The sequence below is a fragment of the Leptonychotes weddellii genome, chromosome 12 (genome assembly GCF_054177405.1).
Source record: "Leptonychotes weddellii isolate Sample4059 chromosome 12, ASM5417740v2, whole genome shotgun sequence".
NCBI lineage: Eukaryota > Metazoa > Chordata > Mammalia > Carnivora > Phocidae > Leptonychotes > Leptonychotes weddellii.
In genome coordinates, this window is record NC_138380.1 from 46644990 (window position 1) to 46657836 (window position 12847).

Sequence of the window (12847 nt, forward strand, 5' to 3'; positions counted from 1 at the left end):
AAGGAGAACATTCAATGTATTTAATCAAAGAGTATGATTATATTCATGGAATGAAAAGAGGGACAAAAGAAGCATTAACAGTAGAAGAGCAGTAGAAGAGCTCTAATTCTTCTTCTTTATTTTTATTTTTTTTTTAAAGATTTTATTTATTTGAGACAGAGAGAATGAGAGAGAGAGAGCACATGAGAGGAGGGAGGGTCAGAGGGAGAAGCAGGCTCCCTGCCGAGCAGGGAGCCCGATGCGGGACTCGATCCAGGGACTCCAGGATCATGACCTGAGCCGAAAGCAGTCGCTTAACCAACTGAGCCACCCAGGCGCCCTCTTCTTCTTTAAAACAGGAATTCATTAGACATGTTCAGAAGTGATAAATTAAGGGGTGCCTGGGTGGCTCAGTAAGTTAGGCATCTGGCTCTTGATTTCAGCTCCAGTCATGATCTCAGGGTTGTGGAATCAAGCCCCATGTTGGGCTCTGTGCTCAAGGGGAGTCTGCTGGAAATTCTCTCTCTCTGCCTCTGCCCCTCCACTGTCTCTCTCTCTCTCTCTCTTCCCCTAAAATAAATAAATAAATCTTTTAAAGTTTTTAAAAATTTTTAAATATTTAATGACTAAGGGAAGTGTTCATAATATATTGTTCAATGGAAAATCAGGTTGCAAACAATATGTGTAGCAAAATCCCAGTTTGGGAGGCTTGGGTGGAGGAATTATGTGTAGAAAGTAACTGCATGACACAGAAAGTACATGCTATTTGTTAATATATAGGAATATAAAGGTACAGAATAAAGCCTGGAAAGACACACCCCAGTGAGTAATAGAGCCTACCACAGGGACTAGCATGTAGCTGATGGTAAATGGGGACTTAAAAGTTTGGTGTTTATATTTTTATGAGAATATATTTATGTATTGTAAAATAACAGACTTTTGGGGCACCTGGGTGGCTCAGTCATTAAGCGTCTGTCTTCGGCTCAGGTCATGATCCCGGGGTCCTGGGATCGAGCCCCGCGTCGGGCTCCCTGCTCCGTGGGAAGCCTGCTTCTCCCTCTCCCACTCCCCCTACTTGTGTCCACTCTCGCGCTGTGTCTCTCTCTGTCAAATAAATTAATAAAATCTTTAAAAATAAAAATAAATAAATAAAATAAAATAACAGACTTTTGAAAAGAAAGTAGGGGGAAATGCCTAAATCATCTCTTCAGATTCATGCTTTCTCCGACCTTCTCCAACCCAGGTGGCACCCAAATCATCCTCCTTCCCTTAACCCAATCCCTGTCTCTAGAGTTGAAAGTTCAGGCAACGACTTTCCCCAAAGATGTATGACCAGGGGACAAATCGTTTTTAAAGGAGGAACTCTTTTCCCAAACCCCCTCCTCCAACCCATGTTCTACTTCAGCCTATACACGGAGAGGAAGATTCACCAGCATTTTCTCTGGGAAGGAGTCACCCCTGTCTGTAGTCTTCCCTTCTCTTCTTTACTTTTTTCCCTCCCTTCCTCTCTCTTCTCTCCCTCCATCCCTCTGTCCCCTTCTCTCTGTCTCCCAGAAATGCAAGGGCCCAGTAGAGTTCTCTCTCCTCCCCTAGTTACCATACTCACGGGGTTCCCTACTAGAACAAGCCCCACTCCAGCTTTCTTCTCTAATGCTGGACTTGTCACCTCGAGCCAGGTGGGAAGCAGGAACTTCATTTCTTCAATGATGCTGCACTAGTGTGAGGCATGAATTCTCGCTTTGATAGGCAAATCCACCCAATATCATAGTTCAGGCTGTGTTTGTCCATTCTGTTTTCTCTCCATCTGCAGCAGCTGTAACCCACCTCCTGAGTTGACTCAAATGCCATGGGGAACTTCTGTAACCACAGCCAGGGAAGGGCTGTGTGTCTACCTACTCTCTCAGTCTTGGCTAGTACCATGTAGATGGCCTTAGCTGCTGGACTGTTCTTGACATTGTTAGTGAGATTCTGCTTTCACCTCAGTGACCTGGTGTAGTTAATCTTCAAGGTGGTCACCCAGGAGCCCTTGGCCCTGCCAGAGTATGTGCCCCATTCCTTATTGGGGTCCCCCCAAACAAACATGCTGGTTCTCTCCCTTGGCTAACCTCCATGCCCCACTAGAGACAGAGGAAATCACTGGATCTCTATGATATGGAAGGGGCCAGAAGTCTTCACATGTCTACATGCACTAAATCTCTACTTCTCTGTGCCATCACACAGATGGAGCTGCCAGCTGTGAAGGGCCCCATGGGCAGCAGGGTGCCAATGATCATTCACTCCTGGATCCCCCAAATGCTGAGGTTGTACTTGCCTTGAGCCCAGGCCCTTGCTCCCTGGTAACCATTGGAGGACTGGGGGAGAAGGGTCAAAACACAGTGCCTAGTTATTTCTTTCTATCCAAACTTTCTCTTCCTCTCCCCAGTCTCCAGCCCATTTCCTCTAGTCTTCAGAGCATATCTACTAGAAATCTCCTGCTCTGTCTGTCCACGCTGGTGAGTAAATCCATACTGTACCACATCAGAGAAAAGGGCTTTGTTTTTTAACTTAAAAGCTAAAGAATAAAGTGTCTTTGTCCCAAGATAAACTATTCCTGGTTTCAATATTCTCCAGCCAAAGACCACCAGGAACACATTTGTAGTTCATCAAGTTGAGTTTATTGCTTGCTGCAAGATGGGGGGAAAGGCACACTTTGGGGAATTGTGGTACATCTTATTAAAGGGGGGTTATAAAGAACTTATAAGATTTTGCCTTGTGTTCAGTGATTTGGCGGAGGGTTGAAGAAAGCAGACTTTTGCTCTGAATTGGCTGCTGCAGAAAGCAGGGGTAAGGTCATCTATCTCTGAGTATCTTAATAAATCTTTTTTTATATATATATTTTTTTATTTATTTGACAGAGAGAGACACAGCAAAAGAGGGAACATAAGCAGGGGCAGTGGGAGAGAGAAGCAGGCTTCCCATGGAGCAGGGAGCCTGACGCGGGGCTCGATCCCAGGACCCTGGGATCATGACCCGAGCCGAAGGCAGACGCTTAACGATTGAGCCACCCAGGTGCCCCTCTGGGTATCTTAATAAATCTTATCTGGAAGGAGAGAAGACTAGATCAAGTATGATCTGTGGCTAAAGCCATACTTGGTAAAAAAAAAAAAAAATAGTCATTCACATTAGTCAGGAGAGGGGATGGTTCATATTTTGTGGTTTAGGCAATACAATCATATTTTGTGGTGGGAGTCAGACGTGGCTGTAAAGTAGACTTGGCTTTGTCTTGCTCCATCACGACCACAGAGTGGCATCTCCTAGTGTTGACATTCTATACCCTTGTTCATGTTGAGCAGGAGAACACCAAGGCTACTCAGTAGTGCCAGGCCGGCTTCCATATACCAGGGGCTGCTCTTCTCTTTCCCATTGGTTAGCGACAAAGGTTCACATCTGTACCGTGTCAAGCAGGAAATGGCACATCAATTATGAATTTGAAGGGGCCTAAAGCTGATGATGCTGTTTGTCCCTAATTTGGCTTCATGTGTCTGACCTCAACTGGTCAAAACTCCGAGAGGAGGAGGCTTGTAGTTTGCAGTCCCAACACCCGGCGTAAGGAAGAAACCTTGTGAGCTTCCAGGGCCAGCATCGGAAGTACCAAGCCCCATGGCAGGGCCACAGCAGCCAGTTGGAGTGCACAGGAACCTTTGGTCCTCGTCGGAACAGCAGTTGGACATGGCTCTGGGTACCGCAGGTTCAGCTGAGCAGGTATATCCCTGGGAGGGAGTCTTGTTATTTCAAGACAGGCTCACCTCCAAAAAGGTGAAGCTTTGAAATACAGGCTTTTTAGTGAGAGGTGTATGGAATCATGTTTGCAACTAGGGCATCTTTCTTTCCTTTAAATGTGTCTTACCAGAACTACTGTAAACTGTAATGAGCACCTAGGTTCCCCAAGAGCCCCTGAACATTAACATGTGAATCTGATCTTTAAACCCTTAGCGTTAGGCTGCATGGAGACACCACCAGCTGCCTCAAATTATGGTCCTGCAGTTCTATTTCAGGTCCTGCATCTCTACAACAAGAAGTGGCAGATTTTATCAATGAACAAATACAGAGGAACTAGGTGGCTAGCACAAGAGCGGTGGAGTGGTTGATCACAGAGGAGATAAGTCATCTTCTTAGAATGAAAATCAGAAAAAAAAAAAGTCTATGAAATTTATTTCAGACCCAGAGTCTTAGAAGGGAATTAGAAAGATTCTAGCAGGAACATGCTGCCTCTATAAATTAGGTTTACTCAGTGACTCAAGGGAGAACTGGATCAGTTTAAGAAACAAGTTCTAGCCCTTCAGTCAGAACACTTGCTATGGGAAAGGAGAAGGAAAATATATGTATAATATAAAAAGACATACTGATTAACCCGCAGGGAGAAAAGACTTGCCTTTGGAGAAAAGTCGGAGACCACAAAGGCCCAGAGATCTCAAAACAGATTTGAAAGGAAAAAAGGCTATACTCAGACCTAACTGTTCAAAAAGCTGCAATCAAGGATGAGTAGGACATTTTAGTTATTGCTAGATCAGAGAGGGTGTGAGGGAGCCAGGGTGATCCCACAGAGGAAAATAGGGAGACCATAGGGAGCAAGAGAATGAGGGCCTGGGGACACAGTGGCTCAGGAAACTCCCCAGGGCCACCCTCTCTACGCCTCAGGTGGAAAATTAATATCAATGGGGAAACCACCCTTGGATGATTGGGACACTCACAGGAAACATACAGAATATTTGCAATGACTTGAGAGGGGAAGACCAGAAAAATCGGTATGAAATACTTCAGGAATTAGTAAGTGAATGTCAAGACCTGAAGGTAGACACAGCCTGCACCGTGAGAGAAAAGTGCCTGAGACATGCAGGGGGTTAGGAGTACGGAAGGAAGGATGACAGGATAAAGTACAGCATGGCAGGATACTGACAGCTTGAGTCCTGGCCTGAGTTACAGGCTGGGCATATTGTGGAATTAATTGCCTGATTTAGGGAGGGAAGGTAGCAGGATTTGTTCAAACAATGGAGAATTCCATGGGGCCCCTCTGAGGCAGAAACTGCGCCAATCTGAAAGGAAAGAAGTCCTTGTTGGCAGGAAGAAAAAAAAAAAGTTTGAGCTCATGTACGTGTGTTTCTTCAACATGATGAGCTTGGGGCTGGTGCCATGATAATCTTGTTAATCCTACTGACTGCATAGGATTAAGTCAACGTTGAAGAGGGTGGGACATTCTAGTGTGTGCCCAGGGTTTCAGGGCTGCAGAGAGAAGCCGGGCTTTGCAGAAGGAGGCCCTTCTTACTAGAGAGAGGGTAAAACAGGAAAGCAGGAATTGGGCATTAATCTTTTAACTTTGATTAACAAGCCAAAAATCTTAGTTTCGAGTCTTTGGGGGCTTTAAACATGAAAGAGAACGCATATTCAAGTTTGAGATATCGGCATACTGCTGGCACTGTGTTATTTGAGCTAAGGTTAGGCCGGCTGGCTTTTAAGTTCACTTAACCATCTCTGGTGAGCTGTATTGGACTGCATGGCTGGACAGAAGTAGATTTAGGATATAGAAAAGGGAACAAATTTTTGGCCTAGGCTACAATATGGCCTTGGAACTGCTTTAAGTAAAATCCTGTCCTGACCCATGTCAGAGGGCATTAAGCGTTGGCACTGAATTTGGCAATTAGTAGAGTAAGTGGTCAGACCCTCCTCACCTGCAGCCAAATTTAACCCATGTTCTTTTTTTGGACTGGCCACCAACTAAGAATCATTTTTTAGTTTTAAAGGGTTGGGAGGCAAATAAAGAATATACAGCATAGATCATGTGTGACCTCAAAAGCCTAAAATATTACTATTTGTCCCTTTACAGAAAAAAATTTCCTCATCTGAGAGAAAACACTTCCTTCTCTCCACATTCCTGCCTCAGCCCATCAACCCTGCCCCTCTCTGTTGGGTGTTGGGTGAGAGCTTCAACTTCTTTCCCACTCCTCCTCCTGAGAGGCAAATGAGTGCTGAGAAGCACCATAAGTTGGGCCCTGTCCCACATAATGAGAATTGGCATTACTTTGCTCAAAGGGAGAAGTCAGCTCTTTCTCTCCCATTGTCTTGGCCCCAGCTTTGTCTGGTGAGTGGGTTTATGAGACTTTGTGATAGACAAAGTTCTACTTTACCAAGTCAGCTTTCCCACTGGCAAGTCCCTCAGTTCAGACTTCTGGGGAGGTAAGAAGTGGGAACCACAATTTGACCTTGGGTGCAAGCTACATTCTCCAAGCAAGTTTTACCCATAAGCCCCAGGAGGATGCCCATCAATAAAGTGATCTCAGGATTCTTAGCAGGTGACTCGTGGCTGCCTTCACACGACTAGAACTTGGCTGAGATACACTCTATCCTCCAGTGTTTTTATTCACGTGCATAGGTCCTTAAATCCCTTCTATAAATTAGAAGGAAAACTGAGGAAAATCCTTTAGGGAGGCCTTATCTGTCTCTTAGAGATTCACATCTTGCTATAAAGAAAATAGTGATTATGAAATTAAGTTTCTAGAATCAGACATACTCGGACTCCAGCTTAGTCATTTACTGTCTGTACAAACCTTTGGCAAATTCCTTTAACCTGTGACTCAGTTCTCTCATCTGTTAAGTGGGGATTAATAATAGTACTATAATAGACAGCATGCTTTTGAAGGCACTTTACAGAAAGCTCAACTCAAAACTGTCTAAACAATAAAATAATTTATTGCTCACATACTGATAGTTCAGAGGTGAGGCTGTCTTCAGGGTTGGTTGATTCAGCAGTGCCATCAATGACCTTCATTCTTTTTATTTTTCTGCCCCACCATCAACACTGTCAACTTCCCCCTACAGCACTAGGAATGTAGGTTGTCCCACCCTCATTTTGAGTGCTTTGGCTTTTGAGGGGTAGGACAAAGTAAACTCGGTGTGGGGCTCTGAGTGGGGAAAGGGGTGAACTGTAGCAGTCTCTGTCAGTGCCTCTCCAAGTCTCCTCACCCCTACTATGTCAGGGCATAGTGGCTTGACTTCCAACTTCTAGCACATGAATTGCCTTACCTGAGAGGTTTATCTGCCTTCCAGAGCCCATATCAGGACAGAAGAGTCAGAGTATAACACATCCATTTACCTAGCTCTGTCAAGAGGGAAAACATGGAAGCATTCTACTCTAGCCCACAGTTTCCCAAGCAGGTTTAGCACCAGTCACCCACTGTCCTAGCTGACTCAAAAATGCACTTGTTTGGGCTGCCTTCCTTTCTCTGTCTTAACTTCTCCATTCTGTTTGCTGGCATTTCCTGTGCCTTCAAATCCCTGTATCTGGGTCTGATTTTTCCAGAAACCTATCTATGACAGACACCTTCAGAGTTGATGGGAAACCAACTCATTACTTTAAAAACTTGCAAAGAAGGAGAAAGAAACAAGCATTTATCCTGCCTATCCTATATAGAATGAAATAACCTTAACAAATATTTGACAAGGACAAGTCTTTTTATAGAAGACCTCCAACTGATAAATTAAGAAGAAATTACTGAATTAAATATCATCATTTGAAAACTACTAAAGAATTACTGAATCTAGGCAATTACCATCAATGACTTCTAAACTCAAAACAGAGACAACTGGACATCCTGATATACCTCCTATTGGAAGCACACAGCATTATCTGTGATGTACTTTTGTATCTCATAATTCAGTGCTGAATCTGACCAAGACTCTAGACCTAACTACCAGGTTACAGGAAATGCAAGGATTAAAAGGAATAAGGAATAGATTAAACCTTACTCCAGGAAGGCAACCAACAAATTCCAGACTATGAGAACTCTACACAAAAAACAACCAATTTCTTCAACCAAAAAAAAATAATAATCATAATTGCAAAAAAGAAGAAAAGAAAATAGGAGAATCAACAGGCTTAAGGGACATATTAATCAGCTGTAATAATAATTTTTTTTGGATTAACCATGAGGGAGAAGGAGGGAGAACCATGGGAAGAAAAGCAGAAGGGAGGAGAACAGAGGGAAAGAGATGAGATGTTTGTCCTATTTTCAAGTGACTTGTCCTTTAAAGAAAAGACTGTTTATTCAATAAGATTTCCCTACTAATTGACTAGTTGTCATAGCAGAACTGCTTCTTGGCATCAGAGAATGAAAAAAAGAGATGAGAAGCCTAAGTGGAGTTGGAGAGAGCTTTGAAAATGAGAATGCAAACTTAATGAGCATTTCGTACTCTATTTTTTAAAGTGTATTTAAATCCAACCTAGAAACCCTGGAGTTTATGAGATCTTGGGGGGGTGGGGGTGGGAAGGAAGGGTTTCTAAGCCATTTATTATTAAAACCTTCTTGTCTTTGCCCTCTTCTCTGCTTTTCTTATTTCCTTCTTACAAAGAAAAGACGATTTCTCCCTTTTCCTTTAAGTTAAATATCCATTCATCTCTGAGAAAATGGCACCTGTGCCCCAACGAACTTCATGGAGTTTAGACTCAAGGACCTTTTCGACATCAGATAGGGCTTAAATATAAAAAGCTTCAGTGTGCTTATTTGAAGGGCAGCTTTTCTGAATTGCAAGCTTGTTTTTGAAGGCAAAAAAGGAGACTATATTTGTTAGCATAAATACTTGCTTCAGCATTTCCCCCATTTATTCTACCTGAGCAGGTGCACAGTCCTTTAATCATAACCATCAAGAAAGGAAAGCTTGCAATTTCCATCACATAAAAAGAAAGATGAAATAGAGGGGGAGTCAAGAAGAGGGACAGAGAGTGTGAGAAACAGACACATATACCGAAAGACAGGGATTGGGGGAGAAAGTGGGATGGGGGACAGAGAGAAGGAGGAAAAGAATGAACACATGGTTTTATATTTTTCTCTGTTATTATTTTATGAATAACAGATAATTCTTGTTGAGTCAAGAAAGATGATTTTAAAAGTTTCATCTTACCTAGAGGGTGGGATTCTAAAGGCCTTTCAGAATGTTCAAAAAGTAAAAGAAGAATATTCAAGATAAAGAATTAAATTACTACTTATTTACATTTATCCCCTCCTCACCTTGTGAGGGAGGTAGATATTGTAAAGGACTCCTTCTTTTTCTTTTCTTCTTATTCTTTTTTTTTCTTTTGGATTGAGCATATAGAGGGATATATTTTAGAGAAAAGCCCAGGGAGGGATAAGTTGCATTACTAAGAAAAGAGACCAGAAGATCTAGAAAGGAAGATTCAAAAAGAGGCACCTAGAAGAGCACAGATGTGGAGATGTGGAGACAGCATGGGAGAAGCATGAAGGGAAGGTATACACACATACATGTAAACAACTACAAATACATATACATATGTATTTATGTATATAAACACATATACATACAGAGAGAGAGAAACTAAAAGCTCAAGGCAGACTTGGTTAAGAGTAATGTCAAGGATGGTGCTTTTGTTTTGTAGGAGTAAAGTGTAAAAACCCAAAGACAGGGACCATAAAGACCTATAACATAACCTCCAGCTAGGAAGATGTGCCAGAACTTTCTCTTGTCTCACCATGCATAGACTAGAATATGTTTTATCAGAAGGAGGGAGGCAGGGAGCCATCCAGAGAGAAATCTGATCTCTTAGTGAGAAAATAATTGTAATTCTCTACTAATGCTCACCCAAACCCTTGAGGCAGTTGAACAACCACTGGTTGGGTTGTCACGAGTTGTAAGCTTATCTTACCAATTATCAACCTCAAAATGACAAAATCACAATTTAGCCAATGAGTCATCAGTGGGTTAGACACCTGCCACTATGCATTCAGCTCCAATCTAAATGCACTTCCTGTAGCTTGATAGAGAAGGGTTTCTACTTGACTCATCAAACACTTGAGCAATCAGAACTATATTAACTATCTGATACTATGAGACATTTTGATTTAAAAAAATCAATGTACAGAAAAGCAACTCTTTATGTCATTTATAATAAAAAGGCATTGATTGCATCGTGTAACCCAGGTGTTATTTACGTGGCTGTCAGGAGGATTAAGCTTTATTATGTATGGGCCAACTGCTTGATTCAACATGCCAAAGCCTTCCCTGATGCCTAGCATGCCCACTAAAATGTCCTTAATACTCTCTGCTGTAATTTACAGTATTAAGTCAAAAGGGATTGAGGGTATTTTTTAAGTACTAATGACTGATACCAAATCAAATAATCTACTTGGAGATATAGTCACAAGTGTTTCTCCCACCATTAAGAAGGAAGCATGCCACAACTAACAGAACTCAGAGAAAGCACAAATACAACAAATCGCTACCAAAGTAAAATATATCAGAAACAAAATCCTGTGGAAAATTCTCTCTGGAGGACATGGAACTAAACAATGTATTTATTTATTTATTTTACTTGTATCAGATCTACTTCCAAAAACTACATCGAGGAATTTATAATAAGAATCATACATACAAAAAAAACATTGTGTAGAAAAAGATAATATATTAAAGATATAAGCTATTGCTAAACAACTCTGCTGAGCATTACATATGATACTAGCAGCAAAAGCAAAAAGAGAATAAGACAACGTACAAATGACTCATTTCCCAACCCAAAGAAAGCATTAAATAGATACCTAAATAAATCTTTATATAAATAAGTTCCTCAGGAAGGGAAAACATTTTCCTGTATAAAACTCTGAAAGATATTTACCTTATACGTCCTCATACAAAGGCCATAAAGCAACATAATATCTTCAACATCCTTCTTACTGGATCTGATGTCTGAGGGACTTTATCAATAAGAATAATCACTTAACTTGGCACAAAGTACTAAAATATTTGTAACCCTCAAACTTCAGTTTGGAAAATTATGTTGATTATCCTTTCTGCAACAATGTGAAACGCTCACAGTTTTCAAAAAAGAACTGATTTCATCGGCTCGGGTCATGATCCCAGGGTCCTGGGATCGAGCCCCACATCAGGCTCCCTGCTCAGCGGGAAGCCTGCTTCTCCCTCTCCCACTCCCCCTGCTTGTGTTCCCTCTCTCGCTGTGTCTCTCTCTGTCAAATAAATAAATAAAATCTTAAAAAAAAAAAAAAAAAAGAACTGATTTCAGTCCTACCACCCAGATTTTCCTATCTCTTCATAGAAGAGTCTCAGTAAATAGTTACATGGCTCCCAAATTGGAGAGTAGAATAATGAGAGAGACAGCAACAACACCAGGCATCTAGGGATTCCCATAAGTCCATCCCCATAAAGTAAAAAATGAGCTAAACCTACTCAAAGGAGCTTCCTAAAATTCTAGAAAATCAGTATTATCCAAATAGTCAAATCAAAGTATTAGAACTGACTTTTGGGGGTGGGGGAGGGAAAGGAAAGCAAGGGTTCAGTATTTTTATCATAGAGTTTCATTTGATAGAGCATGAATGCCTTTCATCTTTACCACTTCTCTATTCAGACACTGTTTAGAAACATTCAAGGTTTTGATAGTCTTTTAATTCACCTGGACAAACAGAGATGCTTGGAATTCAATTTTGGAAAAATGATATAGCCATTTGAAAAAGCTTTCCCTTTTATTCTCCCTGAATACATTTTTGGCATCTTATTAACATTTTCCAAATTGAATGAATCTGTCTCTTTGTGTTAGCAGATAACTTAAGAAGAGGGAGAGGCCAACAGTCATTGGCAATTTATCGTCCTTACTGATAAATTGGAACCTGGGCTGCCTAGAACATTAAGTTATAAGGGCAGCAGAGACATCTGAAGAGTCAATGATGCAGATCAAATGATGTCATGGCACACTCTGGTTCCCCGCCGAGCACATCAGCCGGATGAGGACTTTCTTTCCACTCATTCAACTCTGCAGAAGTTGACAATCACATTTTTCCCAGACAGTTTTGCTAAGTCAGCCTGTCTCAACATAGGTGTAGTCTTAAATCATCCAAACAAAACAAGGAAAGACAAACAGCTATGAAATCCAAAACAGCAAAGAAATGAGAGGAACCGTTTCTCATACACATAAAATACATTCACATGTACCAGAAAACAACTTGTCACAAATATATAGGAATATCCTGGACATTTATTTATTAGTAAGAGCCTTACCATGACCTTCTTATCTCTCCAGCCTCCTCTTATATCTGCCTCCCCCGCACTGGTCACTGTACTCCAACCACACTGACCTTCCTTCTGCACCTCCAACATGCCACGTCATCATCTGCCCAGGGACTTTGCCCTCACTCTTCCTGTGCATGGAACATTATCCCTGCTTATCTCCATATGGGGGATCCTTCTCATAATTCCAGTCTCAGATCAAATGTCCACTTTTCAGAAAATCAGTGGCACTTACAATTATATGAAATTATCTGTTCATTTTAAAATGTTTTCTTTACTTATGTACTTTCAGGTGCACATAATTGGATTAACCATAGTATACCCTATGTATTATTATATTATACCCATTATACCCCATATTATAGTATACCCATAGTATTACACCCTCGTTATTGGTCCATACATGATCCAATTCATTTAATTGGGTTTTTTTAGTAATGTGATAACCATTCATGACTTGAAAATAACTTACATCCATAGTTGATTCTCATTATTTCTGGTAGTTATGTTCCATAAAGTCAACACACACACCAAATTAGCAAGTACTGAAGCATTGCTCCAAGAGGAAATACCGGATTATGTTCCTGTAAGCCTCTGGTAACAGTTTCATCAACCAATCCATGACCTTGTTTTATGTGTGCTCCTGTTGAAAGACTTCTTATTTAATATACATTGTTGATTCATTAACATTGAACCAATGGCCAACAGCACTATAACTCGTGCCTGCACAAAGCTGAACAAGACACACATATTTTCTCCATAAGGCTTAGTAGGCTTCCTTGAGTTTAGGAACACTAGATAGCACTTC